At 43.4% G+C, this 10180-nt stretch overlaps 1 protein-coding gene across 1 annotated transcript in view; it reads right to left on the reverse strand.

Moving 5' to 3' along the window:
- Rad54l2 (RAD54 like 2) overlaps positions 1–9958 on the reverse strand; it is a 100756-nt gene extending 90798 nt beyond the window's left edge. The window contains exon 1 of the mRNA XM_032910492.1: positions 9739–9958. The gene's annotated coding sequence lies outside the window, so the exon portion shown is untranslated. The remainder of the gene's footprint in view (positions 1–9738) is intronic.
- Positions 9959–10180: the final 222 nt, after the last annotated feature.

Genomic DNA, 10180 nt, shown 5'->3' on the forward strand with positions numbered 1-10180 from the left:
GAACCAAAAAAAAAAAAAAAAAAAAATTTAAAAAAAAAAAAAAATTTAGCTCAGTGGTAGAGCGCTTGCCTAGCAAGCGCAAGGCCCTGGGTTCGGTCCCCAGCTCCGAAAAAAAAAGAAAAAAAAATTTTTTTTTAAATTTATGGTTGAGACTGGTGGTACTGGTTTTTAATCCCAGAGCCCTTACAAAGCAGAGGCAAGTGGATCTCTGTGAGTTTGAAGCCAGAAATACACTGTGAGACCGTTTCCAAAGAGACAAAATGAATAAACAAAAATAATTAACAAAAATAAAAGAATCTACTTCATCTTTTTTTTTTTTTTTTTTTTGTTCTTTTTTTCGAGCTGGGGACCGAACCCAGGGCCTTGCGCTTCCTAGGCAAGCGCCTACCACTGAGCTAAATCCCCAACCCCCCTACTTCATCTCTTTTTTATTTGCTTTTTGTAAAGAGGGAATGTCTGCCTTTGGGTTATTGGGAGAAGATAAAGTAAATGCATAAAATAAATACATAAAAATTATTGTTTAGGTTTGGTTTGGGTTCTATCAGGTCATCAGGCGCAGTGACATGTAACCCTTACATCATCTTGCTAACCTCATAAAAAAGTACAGTCTAACAGATGTAGCAGCCTGTGCTCATCATCTTAGCAAGTAGGAGGCTAAGGCCAGAGGATTCCCAGGATAGTCTTGGCCACAGAATGAAATGAGACTGTCTCAAAATGACACCCAGCAGCCAAAAAGAACATATATACAAGGTATACTTAATAAGAGAGCAAGGATTTTCATAATTACCCTAATTACAGTAATTTTTTTCAAGCTTTCTTTTTCTGCAGTCTGGTACCTACATGAGAACAGCGAGTACATTATTGAAATTGTAATAATCTTATTAATACTCAGCTTTCAGAAAGATTTCTATATGATCTGATCAGCCGTGAAAATTAAATCACAATAGTTCCTTTCAGGGGAGTGGTTCTTCAAGATAGAGTTTCTCTGTGGAGCCCTGGCTGTCCTGCAACTCTCTATATAGACCAGGCTGGTCTTGAACTCAGAGATCCACCTGTCTCCAGGGATTACAGTCATGCTAGCAACCACAGTAATTTAAATGATGTTATTTTACCACTAAGAATCAAGAAAGTCACTTGTAGTGAGACATGCTTTCAATCTCAACATTGAGAAAGTCTTTGGAAGACAGGTAGGCAGATCAAGAGTTCAAGGTCAGCCTGGTTTTACAATGAGATCCTGTCTTAACACACACACACACACACACACACACACACACACACACACACACACACACACACACACACACACACACAAAACCAAAACCAAAACCAAAACCAAAACCAAAACCAGGGTGATGGTGGTACATGCCTTTTATTCCAGCACTTGGGAGGCAGAGGCAGAAGAAACTCTGAGTTCCAGGCCTGCCTGGTCTACAGAACAAGCTCCAGAACAGCCAACATTACAAAGAGAAATCCTGTCTCAAAACAAAGTGGGAAAAAAGGAAAGAGAAAGAAAGGTTGTAAGACAGGAAGCATGGGTCAGCTGGTAAAGTCCAGCGCTAAGCCTGAGGATTTGCAGCTGATTCCTAGAACACAAGGTAGACTGTGGCAGCAGAAGGAAATCAACTCAAGCCCTTGCGTTGTCCTCTCATCTCCACACACGTTTGCTTGCACACAGTAGGTAGGTAGATAGAATGTTTTTATTTTTAATAATCAAGATAATATAGGTACAACATACTTCTGTACCATCTAGGTAAACAAATCAGAACCTGAAGTATTTGGAAAAAGAATCTTATCAACTTCACTACTGGGTTTAGCAGGGTGGAACAAACAGTTTCAAAGCCACTTAATTCAAATTCCATAATAAAGCTTAGTAAAATAATCCTATTTCCCGAGTAAAGTGGTAGTGAATCTGTCAAGGCCTTCAAAAAGTCCAGCAGAGCTAGCAGAAGTCACAGTATCCTACTACTGAATTCACTTCCCACTCACAAATAGGTGGCAGGTCGGCAACAGTTGTCTGGACCTGGTGGGACAAACCAGTCACTTTTTAACGCATGAGGGCAAAATGCCTACAGCAATAAACAGCCACATCAAGGAAGAATTGCCACATTTGCTACCACAGAAATGTAAGATCCAAAAAGATCAAGTAACAGTCCCCAGCCTCAAACCCATGAACAGTCAGATTTAGTAGCACATGCCAGTATTTCCAACATTTGGAAGACTGAGGCAGGAGCATTGCAAGATCAAATCCAGCCTGGGCTACACAGCAAGACCCTTGATTAAAGAAAAAGATATGGAATAAACACTATTTTTATAGCAAAGTATGGCAGTGCCTTCAGTAACCTAGAACACAGGAGCAGAGGCATTGCTTCAGTGTCAGGGTAAGTCACATGTGACCGCGGTCAGGACCTTCACCAGCAGCATGCCAAGCGACTTCAGACCACTCGGAAGCACAGGTCTTTTAATTGCTCACTCAACAGACTTTGCCAAGTCGCTTCTCTGTGCCAGTAATGGTAAGGTCCTGAGATAGAAGGATAGAAAACAAAACTGTGATGCTCACGTAATGCCAGCACTGAAAGACTGAGGGAAGAGAATCACAAGTTCTCTACAAGTTCACTGACCTCCACATGTGCACTCACAAGCACATACGCAGTAAACACATACACACATATTTACATAAAGAAATGGTTTTTTAAAGGGAATAAATTAAACATCCTGTCCTTGGGCTAGAGAAATCAGTGGTTAAGACCACCTACTGCTCCTGCAGAGGACCCAGGTTTGATTCCCAGCAACCATACTAGCTGGCTCACTGCCACCTATAATTCCCCTTCCAGTGGATCCGATGCCCTCTTCTGACCTGAGGGCACTAGGCGTACATGCAGTACACACACATATATACACACATATACATAAATTTTTAAAACATATTAAATCTTTTTAAAGTCCTATCTCTGGGTAGTCTGAAATAAGTAACAGCTCGACAACAGTTGTCTGAACCTGGTGGTACAAACTGAACAGTCACTTTTTACACATGAGGCTTGATTACGTAGTTTTAGAAAACATGGGAGAATACCAAAACTGAACAGTTCAGTGTGACCAGAAGTACCCCCAAACTGCAGTGTAAACACAAAGGAGAGATAGACATCCAAGGAAGGTTCATTAGGCACAGATGTAGGGAAACCAACAACAAATCAGAACAAAAGCAAGGCTGGGGACAAATCTCAATGGTAGAGCACTTGGCCACATGCAGAAAGCATGAGTTCAATGCCTCAGGAAGGTGGACTATGTGCAGGGGGAGGAGATGTCTGAATTCTTGATTCAAGCACTCAAGCCTTAAAGTTGACCACACACTTAAAAAAAAAAGTATGTTGTATTCAGAGTTCACTACAACATTAAACATTTCAGCATTTGTACATTAGACCAATGATATAAGTAGCTTCGTAATCACTGAATTCAAATTCCCCAATAAAGTCTGGTCAAATAGTCTTACTTCCTGAATAATGGTAACAATGAGTTCAGTTAGGCCTCTGAAAAGTGTGTCAGTCAGTCTCGAAACCACTCATAACTTTATTATAACTTGGCCTCAAGTATCAGGGTAATTACAGTAGAAGAGAAACTAAGAGATATGAGAGACCAAGTCGAAAGATCTTTACAAACTATGTTGAATCAGACATGCCAGATGATCACGGGATTTCCAAGCCAGTAAAACATTTACTCTTAACTGGAATTGAAGACCACTCTCAAATGAAGGGATGATTCCACTAAGGTAGGACTGCAAAAGATTTGAGGATCACTCATTTCAAATCACTATGGTCATTCCTTAATTTACCCCTTGAATATTAATGGAATTTTGAAAACTGAGTCAGGAAAACTGAACTGGGCAGTGGTGTCACCCACCTTTCCCAGCATTTGGAAGGCAGAGGCAGGCAGATCTATGAATTCCTGGAATAGTCAGGGCTACACAGAGAAACTGTCCCAAAAGACAGACAAACAAATCTGAATAATTCTCTAACAAAGCCTGTGACCTCGGCCTATGAAAAGCATGTCTAAGGGCTGGGGAGCTGGCTCCGTGGTTACTGAGTACACACTGTTCTTGCAGGGGACCCAACTTGGATTTCCAGCACCCACATCAGGTAGCTCACAATTGTCTATAACTCCAGCTCCAGATGATCTGATACCCCCTGTCCTCCTCCTACACACACACACACATACACACACACACACACACACACACAGAGAGAGAGAGAGAGAGAGAGAGAGAGAGAGAGAGAGAGACTGAAACTAAAAATTAAACAAACAAAACTACAAAAGCCATGTGTAAACAGAGGGCTAAATTCTAAGTTTAGCATGCCAAGTAGTTTCCTTCTGGATCCTCCCTAGAAATTGCCAGGGGAAAACTAAAAGTGCCAATAATGACCTTGAGCTCTCTCTATGTGCTCCTCCTTGCCAGTACTCAAAAAGACAATCTCAGGATTCCTACCACCTGAGCACCAGCAGATGCACCCTGCACAGCTTACCTTCCATCAGACCACACAACTGAGTCCCTCATTGCTACGCAGCACCTGGCTACTTTTTACCACCATTACTTACAACAGCAGCTCCTGAGTCCAGGTGCAACGGCTGACACCTACAATTGAGTATTGGTAGGCTATGGTATGAACCTGTCTCAAAATTTAAAAAAAAAAAAGGGGGGGGAGGAGGAAGAGGAAGAGGTGGTATGGCTGCAGTCCTTATATAGCAGTAACACATGCTAACTTGCGGTGTCTCTCCGTATAGCCTTGGCTGGCCTGGAACTCCATCAGGCTGACTTCAAAACTCCACATGCCTCCACTTCCCCAGTGCTGGATTAAAGAAATGTGCCACCTCCACCATCTGGCTTCATGCTAAGTTTTATTAACAGCACTGATCATCTCTAAAGCACTTATACCCTCATCTCCATTCCTCACTGTAACTTGTAGGTTATAGTGGTTAGAGAGGTAAGAGCTTACACAAGGAGCTAGAGAGATAGCTAAGTTGATAAAGTGATTGATGTGCAAACATGAGGACCGGAGTTTTATCACCAGAACCCATATATAAAGCCTGGATATGGTATCATGTGATTGTAGTCCCAGGGCTGGAGAGACAGAAAGTGGATCTCCAAGCTTGCTAGCCTACCTACTTAAGGAAGTTCAAGGTCAGTGAAAGACCCTATCTCTGGGACTATTTTTGCTTGCTTGTTTGTTTGTTTAGACAGGGTTTCTCTGTGTAGCCCCTGGCTGTCCTGGAACAAGCTCTGTAGACCAAGCTAACTTTGAATGCAGAGATTGGCCTGCCTCTGCTTCTAGAGTGCTGGGATCAAAGGCATGATCTTTCAGTCTGGTCTCTGCAACTCTTTCCTTTCTTTTTCCGTTTTTTGTTTTTGTTTGTTTTTTTTTTTTTTTTTTATGTACATTGTTGCTTTGCCTGCCTGGATGTCTGTGTGAGGATACCATATCCATTGGAATTGAGATTACACACAGCTATGCAGAGCCATGTGGATACTGAGAATTAAACACAGGCCCTCTAGAAGAGCAACCAATGCTCTTAATGGATGAGCCATCTCCCCAGGTCCTTGTTTTGTTTGTTGAGACAGAGTTCCTCTGTGTAGCTCTGGTTGTCTCAGAACTTGCTCTGAAACAGCCTGGAACCAGGCTAGCCTTGAACCTGAGTGCTGGGACTAAAGGCATATGTCACCACTGCCTGGTGAAACCCTATCGCAAAAAACAAGGTGGATGGAACCTAAGAAAGATATCCAAGGTTGCCCTCTTGCCTCCACATCCACACATACACACATAAACATGCATACACATGCACATGTATACACACAAGCTTACCTAGGGTAAAAGGCAAGAAATATTGGTTTGGTGGTGCATACATGTAATCCCAGCACTTGGAAGGCTAAAGCAGGAGAAGAGCAAGTTCAAGGCTAACCAGGGTTACATAGTGGACCTGTCTCAAAAACAAATGAACAAAAAAACAAGCAGTAAGCAAATGTAAAGGCTGGGGTGCAACCTGGTTGGTCGAGTGCTTCTTGCCATGTGATCACCAGCACAACAGGACCAGAGTGTGGCACACATTCGTAACCCTTGTATTCAGGTGGTAAAGGTAGGGGGATCTAAAGTTTAACAGGATCTAAAGTCATCAAGTACATAAGAGTTTGAGGGCTAGTCTGGGTTATATGAGACCCTGGCCAGCCTGGGCTATCTCAAAAACAAAAGAAGCAAAGGGAGAATGACTCTAAAGATTGCTCTTCCCATTGTACTAGACATTCTAAAGAGAAAGGAAAAGTCTAGCCAGATATGGCACATGCCTGATATCACTGCAATTGTGATGTAGAAACAGAAGCGTCCAGAGTTATAGGCAATCCTGGGTTACATGAGACCCTGTCTCAAAAGCCACAACAAAGAAATATCTTTAAAGCTGAAATGGAGTCACTCAAGTAACCAAAAATACTTCAAGTAATCACCTTGTCTTCAGAGCAATGTATGGCAGGTTTTCACTTTCTTTCACCAAGTAATCCCAGATGAAAGAAAAACTCTATAAGTATTTAGTATGTAAGTGTCTTGATTTTAAGTTTATTTTTCATCGAGACACAAAAACAGAATAGAGCAGAGGGAAAACCTTTACTAGGGTGGTTAACTAAGGAAAAACTTTGGTTTACTCTACATTTGATGCAGGAAAAATCGAGATGGGGCCTTACCCCAACTTATCTCCGTTATTACAGGGGGGCAGTACCCCAGGCCATCAATAGAGAGTAAACGAAATCCTCATTCCCTCAAAACCACAGTGTGATGGCATCCTTAACGGCCTAAACATAAAATATTTGTAAATCACTGCTCACCCTAGCACACAGAAACAAATGTTTACCCTTTGGTTCTCTTCCCCCTACATAAGTACTTAGAGTTAACAAGTATATTTAAATAAAGTAACACAAAGCAACCCCATACCAGAATGAATATATGATAAGCTTTTTCCATGAAAACCTGTGAAGACAAGTAGTTATCATTACTGAAAAATCAATGTACTATTTTTTTAAAAAAGTTAAACCAGACAAGTGGTGGCCTTTAATCCCAGCACTAGTGAAGCAGAGGCAGAAGGATCTCTGAGTTTGAGGCCACACTGGTCTATGCAGAGAAACCTTCAAAAAACCCAAAAAAAACTTAACTGCTATATTTAATAAAACTCTCCTATGCCTAAGTCATTTCTTCATACATGTATAGCAACTTAACTATAAACTAGCATTATTAGAATGTCAAAATTACTCCCACTATAGAGCTGCCTAACAGTTACTGGCGTAAGATCACCAGTTTATGCATAAACAAACAACTTACAGAGTATGAACCTCTAATCACAACACTGGGAGGCTGAGGAGGATGAGTTCAAGGTCAAGCTGAAGTGTGGACAACATATTGATTTTCTACACAAATGAGCTACAGTTTGAGATCCTGTCACGAAAAACAAACCAGAGCTGGGTATTGTAGCACATGCCTTTAAGCCCAGCACTTGAAGACAGAGGCAGGCAGATTTCTGTGAATTTGAGGCCACCTTGTTATACATAGCGAATCTCAAGTCTCTCTCAAAAAGGAGTTTTAAGAACTCCAGGCTGGATAGAGTTAAGAGTCCTGCTCTTAAAGAGGACCTGCGCCAACTTCACGATTCACAACTGCCTGTAACTCTAGCTCCCGGAAGACTAACACCTCTAGTCTCCATACATACGTGTCTACACCGACATATATGCAGATTTAAAATAATAATGGTAATAAAATCTTTTTTTTTTTCTTGAGACAGAGTTTCTCTGTGTAACAAACAGCCCCTGGCTGTTCTGGAACTCACTTTGTAGACCAGGCTGGCCTCAAATACACAGAGATCCACCTGCCTCTGCCTCCAGAGTTCTAGACGAAAGGCGTGTACCATGATGGACTAGCAATTAATAATTTAAGAAGTTATTCTTAAATTTAAGGGGAAAAAATCCCTAGAACTAGAACTATCAGTACAGGGGCACAAAGAACTGCTTCACTTCTCACTTGACAATACTAGCTTGCAACTAGGTAACATATCCTATACACTCAAGATCAATTCAGAGGGTGCACTGATCCTGATATGGCTTTGTACATATAGCTTTCCCTTAAATATTTATAAGTGACACACCAACTTCTGCCTGAACAGTGCATGCAAAGCTCTGATGCACAGCTATAAGACTCCGAGCTGGAGTTTACACACTGCCGCTAGTGACATGGACTGTGACATAGAAACACAATGTACAGATCAAAAGCACTGGGCACAGATAATACTGGTAGCGAAGATAATATCCCGTAAGCGCAAGGATGCTGAAATGATAATGACAAAGATTTAGCAGATTCTATATAATCACTTCATGGCAGTAAGAGATAATGAAATTTCATGAATTTAGGGGTCTAAAGAGCTTGAGAAGCAGAAATGATAGATTTTTCACATCCCTCTCTATAGTTACATATATTAAAATATACGAAAAACAGGTTAGTGAAGCCTTGTACATTAGTTTGGACTTAGAAGAATTGTACTGAAAGCTCCACGAATTACAACATACTATGGGGTCTAAGTTTGTGGATCATTACAAACAATAGTCACAGTGCTAAAAAACAAAGTATGAGTCACAATTCAAAAAGAGGGGAAAGGGGAAAAAATGAACAGAGAAAAGCTTTAAAGTCAGATACCGCTAAGAAATTCCTTACTTAAGTGACTGCCGGCGACAGCCACCACACTGACTTTGGAGTAAGAAGGAAAGGTCCACACTGTCCTCTCCTCTGGAACAAATTCATTAAGCCCCCCCAAATACCCATTCCAGCTTCAAAGTCCAGGCACCAACACAGTCAGCCACATCCGCCAGCAAGAGCAGTAATCTAACAGATCTGAGTCACACACTCCCCCGCAGTAAGAGGTCATTCTCTATCAGTAAGCCCACTCTGCAAAGTGCTCTTGTTCTACTCCCAGACAGCCACCATGACCCACATAAAGCCAATTCTTCGACCCCAGCAGCTGCCGGCCATCTTCTCCCTCCTTCCCCAGCTAGAATCGGCCTTTTCCTAACCCAAGGAAGCTAACGCTACTCCGGTGACAAGTTTCCTACCTGAGAACCACTCTTAACTCGGATACATCTTAGCCGTGAAGGGTCCATTTAGCTCTTAGCTCAACTCTTTTGTGCCCAACTAAGCTCGTGCCTTTCCAGGAACTAGTCACCAATTACCTCTGAGAAACTAAACTCTCCATGCCTCTTCTCCCCAAGCCCGACCCAGCCTAACAAATTCTCAGACTGCCCGAGGGAGTTCAGAGACGCACCCCTATGTCCCTTAGGGAATCAAGCCACAGAGGCCCCTAAAATTCGAGGCACAACCCCTCTCCCTCACACCACGCCACGGTATGATCAGCTTCTAGGGTGCCGGTGTTACAATAAAAAAATCAAGAGCGTATAGCCACTGTAGTTCGGTCTCGGTAATTACGACTGCCTTCCTTGACAACGAAATCCCCAAATATCAAGCCACTGAAGTCCCGGGTGGATGCCAAGACCCCCTCCAAGCCTCCCAGTCACTGGAGTTTCCCAGGTCCGACCCAGCTCCCCCAAGGCCCAAGCCGCCAGGAGTAGCTTGCTACCCCCGACTGCAGCACGCCGGGGACTCTGGCCGCGTCCCCATTGTTGCGGGTCCCAGCGGCCCCGGCAGGGAGTAAGGGGACCGCAGGGGCTCTCACCTCCCGTGCCACGGATCCGGGCCGCACCGGACCGGGCTGGGCCGTAGGACCTCGCGTTCTGCCGCACCCGCCTGGACAGTGTCTGCGGCGGCGGGAGCCGGAGAAGCGACTGAGGCGGGAAGCAGCCAGCCAGGCCCGGGCGCCGCAGGCTGGCTCTGGCCGAGGGTCGGTCTTCTCCGGCGGCGGCGCTCTCAGCCTCCGCTCGCGGTCCGCGCCAGAAAGCTTCCCCCTCCCGGCCCTCTCACCCGGCCACCCGGACGGGAACACAAGCCACCCGCAGCAAAGTTCCGCTGTGAGTCCTGTTGTTCTTTCCCAGGAAAAGACACTAAACGGCGATTCTTGTGTGAATAAGGTGTACTTACTATAGAAGATCTTTTCTGGAATAAGTGAGACCAAACAAAACAAAGCAAAAACAAAAACAATCCCATGCTAGAACCTGCCT

The sequence above is a fragment of the Rattus rattus genome, chromosome 8 (genome assembly GCF_011064425.1).
Source record: "Rattus rattus isolate New Zealand chromosome 8, Rrattus_CSIRO_v1, whole genome shotgun sequence".
Classification (NCBI taxonomy): Eukaryota; Metazoa; Chordata; class Mammalia; order Rodentia; family Muridae; genus Rattus; species Rattus rattus.